Raw genomic sequence first — 5,905 nt, 5'->3', positions numbered from 1 at the left:
TTGCATTTCATCCCCATTATTTCAATGCGGCGTTATTTTGCGTATTAACATTACGTACACTTCATTTATTGTGTTTGGTCTTGGAGACAATTTCAGTGTCTCTGTATTGTGTGCAGTACAGTCTGGAAATAATGACATGTAATACTTCCTGCGTTTTTCAGCTTTTCACAACATGTTCGTTTATCTGCGAGTGCATTGAGTGGTGGTGTCTTGTGTTGAGAAGGAAGCGCCGTGTGTGGTGGATCGTATTACCAACTTTCCTCTTGCTATGCCTTTGGAAACACTGAATTTTAAGGACTAAAATGTTTAATTCTCTGAGTTTCTTTTATTAATCATAACTTACGTTAAAAGAGGCAAGAGTATTTCATGAATCCTGTTGCTGACTTTCCGTGACTCCAAAATGTATACAGTTTTTCAACAGGTACCGTATGTCTCTTTCATTGTTTTTATCCTGTTTCAGTATTGGTGCCTTGTTTTAAAAAGAAGTAACAGAATATAATTCACTCTATTGTTGCAATATCCTTGAAAACTGCATAGTGAAGACTGCAATTTCCAGTCTGTTCAAGATATATTTGTTTGATTCTCTGAGTCTTATTCAGCATAAAAATGGTTAACGGTGTTTGGTGCATTCAGTTGGCAAATTTCACGCTAATATCTGTGAAGACTAGTTCACAAGATCTAGATATTTGTCTTTGTACTGAATAACTTTGTTTCATTTTTATACATATTCTATTATTTTTACTTTTATTTAAAAGATATAATGGCATTTGACGCAACACATAAGTAGTTTGTACGTTAGTCTTACAAAGTATGCTTGTTTTATGTTAAGTGAAATGGGTTTTATCATCGTCCCGTATTATTGCATTCAGTTGTATGACTTTTCTGTAGCATTTCCAGACGAACTTATATTTGTTTCAACTTAGCTGCCAAGAAAGATGCATTCCTTCACTCTTTTCCTGTTTCTTTTTAATCTTCTGAGTCCGGAAATGAAGAGCGGCGTAAGTCTGCCTCCCTCGTCCTCGATGTCGTAAGCTTTGGGAGTCGCGTGCCACTTATGAAACCTAAAGAAACACATGAAGGAAAAAAGATCGGCGCAATTTTCTGGTTGAGATCTTTGAGTGAAGTTAAAACTAGACTCCCCTCCATCCGCCTCTCCCGAAAGTTTCCACCTGAGAAAATTTTCCATTCGTTTTCTTAAGTGAGTGAAATTAGACAGATTGCTGCAGAGTAAACTTTTAAACTTGCACTTGTTTTTCTTCGTTTTTAATGGCTGTAGTGTCTGACAAAGCGCCGATTAACAGGCGTGCATGCCAGACTATATGTTCCAGATTTTCACTAATTGGAACACAGGCAAAATTTAACCGTTGTTTATAAAATATGAGGAAATTTATAGCAGTCCTCGTTTTCTATGAATTTCTAGGGGACACAATGCACTTCATCTTTCCCTTTCAGTATGTATTAGAGAGAGAGAGAGAGAGAGAGAGAGAGAGAGAGAGAGAGAGAGAGAGAGAGAGAGAGAGAGAGAGAGCATAACTGATTAAGAAAAAAATAAGTACAAAAATCAAAGGAAGAGTGAAATATAACAATAAGAAACAACAACAACAACAACAACCTATAGTTGGTACAAAATCCTTCCCATCTCCTCCCCCCCAGAAAAAAAAAACTGGAACAACAGAAAGCAATATAATCTCTCGGAAGGAATTCAGCCCCCGTATTCAAGACGTTTTGGGTTCACGAGCGTCACTCACCGGGACAGGAAACTGCGAGTGTGCTTGGGGCAACAAGGACACGCGACTGGGGTTTCAGGATTAGGAAGAGAGCACAGGTCGGCGAGCAGGTCTCTGCAGGTACTCCAATGTCTCCTACAGCAGACATACAGCGCGGAAGCAAGCCTGGGGGACGCCTGTGCTTGGTGTGCGGTTGAGGCAAGGGACGTAATATTAATCCCATTTGAGGTCTTGTAATTAACAGGGTCCGCATAGAGGAGGTCGTGAGGTGCAGCTCGTGTGCGTGTGGGGTAGGGAGGGTGAGTGTGTGAGTGTGTATGGATTTGTATGGCTTGTGGGTAAGGGCTTTAGGGACTTAAAGGGAAGGTAAGGGTGGTGTGGTGAAGGTGTTGTGCATGGTGATGTGTAATGTTTATTATGGCATGTTGGTGTCTTTATATATGTAGTTGTGCATGTGTTCAACATTTCTAGTTAAGGTAGTTGATTAGTTCGTTCGTTCGTCCACTCGTGTGTTAATTAGTTGGTTAGTTCATTCGTTCGTTCGTTCATGCGTTAGTTAGTTGGTTGGTTCGTTGGTTCTTTCATTAGTTAGTCAGTTAATCCGTTAGTTCATTTGTTCGCTAGTTCATCCGTTAGGTAGTTCATCCGTTAATTTGTTTATCAGTTAATATTTTACGTGTTAATCCACAACACATGCAAACATTTCCTTCACTGTGCCACACACAAAAATAATTCACAAAAGTTACAGTTCTTGAGTTTTCTTCATCAATTTTTCATTGATTATATCTTTGATATTCTGTATTCCCTGATTAATTATTTCACACATTTGTTATTTTCTTTTTTTTTATTTATTTACTGTCTTTCTTTTCACTCTCTCTCTCTCTCTCTCTCTCTCTCTCTCTCTCTCTCTCTCTCTCTCTCTCTCTCTCTCTCTCTCTCTCTGTGTGTGTGTGTGTGTGTGAAGGCATGAGTTTGACAAAATTAAATGATGGTTGTTTTGTTTACCGAGTTATTGTCAATTTATATTTTTCACTGTAGTTATATTCACTCTTACTTTCCATTGTTTTTTGAGTTATTTGTTGAAAAAAAAAAATAGAGATAACAATTACACATTTCATACCAGGTTTTAGATTACTATGCATTACGGTTGCTTTTGTAGGCTGACTAAAAAAAAAAAAATATCACGTTTGTATTGAGTGATAAATGGTGAGTTTTCAGGGTGTTACTAATGAATGGGAGAGGAAAGTTTGTGGCGTCATCGCGGCAATGGAGTGGCGGCGGAGAGCGGTGTGGGAAAAGAAGGAAGAGGGAAGTGTTGGGAGAGGAGGAGGAGAGAAGGAGAACCGGGACTTTGTGGTGAAAGTTTTGAGTGCGTTTTTCGAAGCTTGGCGAAAAGAAGGAAATCTGACTTTTATTTATTTTTTTCTTTGCAGTGATTTGTGATAAAGTTGATATTCTATTGATGATCACGAAGCCAAATCTATTATACTTTTTTTTTTTTTATCGATTTAAGTGCGACAGCTTTATTTTTAGTGTGTGTGTGTGTGTGTGTGTGTGTGTGTGTGTGTGTGTCTGTGTGTTTTATACTGTTACGAAAGGAATAAATATTGGTTAGAGATTTCAAAAGAGGAGAAGCCCTGAACATTATAGGAGACTAGGGTTGAAAAATTGCTCCTAATAGGTTTTGGGTTAACGAAATTGGTCTCGTTATTCTGGCACACACACACACACACACACACACACACACACACACACACACACACACACACACACACACACACACACACACACATCCTGAAATATTCGCTGACATTTTCATCTATTCTGAATAATCATGCACTTTTTTCACAATTTTTTTTTATCCTCCACTTTATGTATTTTTTTCCCCATCAGTCTTTACCATTTACTCTCCTATCTTCTATCCCCTTCTCCCCATTTTACTTTTTTCTTTCTTCTCTTTCAGTTTTATTAGTTTCCTATGTACCCTCATTTATCCTTATCTCCTTATCTCACTTTTCCTTCATTTTCTTGCATAAATTCCCTTTCTCTCTGCTTCCCCCCTTTCTTATTTTTTGTCATAATTTACTCTTTTCCCTACTTTCCTTTCGTTTATCTCCTTATCCTCATCTCCTTTATTTTCCTTCTTCCTTTTTCTCTTTCATATTCTGCTTTTCTGTGATTTCTCACATACGTGCTCTACAAATTCCTTCCCTTCTTTCCTTTCCTTCGTCACCTTCCTTTTTTTCACAAATTTTCATCGTCCTGCACTTTGGTATGTTCCTTTGATTTCTTTAACTTCCTTCCCTCCTGTTCTGTTCCCTTTCTTTGTTCCCTTTCCTTCTATTATTCTAATTTTAATTCTTTATCTTCTTTTCTTCCATTCCCTTCTCTTCACTGTTCTTACCTTCCGTCCCCTTTTCTTCCTTTCCATTGCTTTTTTTTCATTTTACTCGTATTTTTCCCTCCCTTCCCTTCCCTTCCCTTCCCTTACCTTCCCTTCTCCCACTTTCTACCAGCTTAACATGTAGGGAGTAATTAGTGCTCAGGTAATAGTCCCGAGAAGTAGTAATAGTTTAGTAGTAGTTAGGTGAGTGGTATTTAACTAGTCTAAGGAGTTTTTTTTTATTTTTTTTTTCTTCTCGGTTTTTCACGGCACCTGTATAAATACGTAATTAAGTTTGACGGTGTTTGAGTTTATAGTTAATTTAGTAATTGGGGAAGCTTAGTTTTTACAGCAAGAAATGTAAAGAGTCTTGCCTTTCTTTGGGTTATTTAGTTAGTTACAAAGATTATAGGGAGAAAATGCATGCAAACAGCGACACACACACACACACACACACACACACACACACACACACACACACACACACACACCATCTCAGTGGGCTTTTTTTTTTATTGGATTTTTTGTTGCCCTTGGCCAGTGTCCCTCCTACATAACACACACACACACACACACACACACACACACACACACACACACACACATTATGATACTCGTAATGCCAAGCAAAAATTAAATGGAAAGATATGAGTACATCTTTGCATACTTTTAACCTGTCAATCTCTCTCTTTGAGGTGGAATCCTCGCTGATCATATTTGGATTAATTTGTGTATCCTCCTTAGTCATACATGACTTGCTGCAGAATTAGGACGAAAGAAATTGGGACATTCTTTCACGCAATTCACCGGGTCACTGGGTGGTTGTGTTTGCTCTGAAATCATCAAAGGCTGCACTCTGAATTCACGGTTCTCACTCGCCTCTCGGACAGGTGTATATGCACAGGCACCTCCCGGAACAGTTAATATTTTTGGACAACGTGAAACTAAATATTAGGAAACAGTAAGTCTCTGTTTTAGGTGAATTTCAAAGTATGTAAGTGAAGTATTTCTGAGAAATGCCATTTCAGAAATAATTAAACAACAATGCTCTGTTTTAGGTGGTTTAGAATAAGAAGTGCATGTTTCTGAGCCATGTTAAGAGGAAAGGTAGGGAACAAATAGTACTTGATGCGTTTAGGTTTGTCTCAACACGGGACAACGGGTTAATGTTTGCTAATTAAAAAGAAAAAAAAAAGTGGCCTGAAGAAATTGTTCATGAAATTGTGGTAGATGACTAGATTAAACTCAGTAATCAGGCAGTCAGGATCGAGTCAGTGGGGATGAAAAAAAAAAAAAGATTGCATAAGTTTATGGAGAGTAATGATAAGTGTATATAATTATGTATATTTTATACAGGGACTGATACGTGTAGACATGCATACTGGCACAGTTTTTTCTTCTTCTTTTGTTTTTCGTTTACTTCTGATGTTTTTTTTTTTTTTTTTTTTTTTGTTGGAAGGGAAGGGAATTCTGAATGAAAAAAGATTAGAAACGAGAAATATTTTATGATTTGTTTACGATCTGTTTAAGCCATCACACCTGGACAAAGGTGTCACCACGTGTAATGTAATAAAAAATTTCAATCATAAACACATCACGGCCGTACTCGCATTGATTATTTTCTTTAACATCACTTCCCAGTCAGCAAAGTTACTCAGGCATGACAGGTGTTAGTGCGGGGCAAATACGTAATTAATACCTGACACACCTTTCTTTACTGAATGGTCACCTTCATTCATCTTTTCTCTGGTGTGTGTGCATGGGTGCGGAGGGAGAGGCGGATCATGTGTAGCGC

This window comes from Scylla paramamosain, chromosome 5 (assembly GCF_035594125.1).
Source record: "Scylla paramamosain isolate STU-SP2022 chromosome 5, ASM3559412v1, whole genome shotgun sequence".
In the NCBI taxonomy this organism is placed as follows: Eukaryota; Metazoa; Arthropoda; class Malacostraca; order Decapoda; family Portunidae; genus Scylla; species Scylla paramamosain.
The sequence above is the reverse complement of the archived record's forward strand: the minus strand, read 5'-3'. Positions refer to the sequence as shown.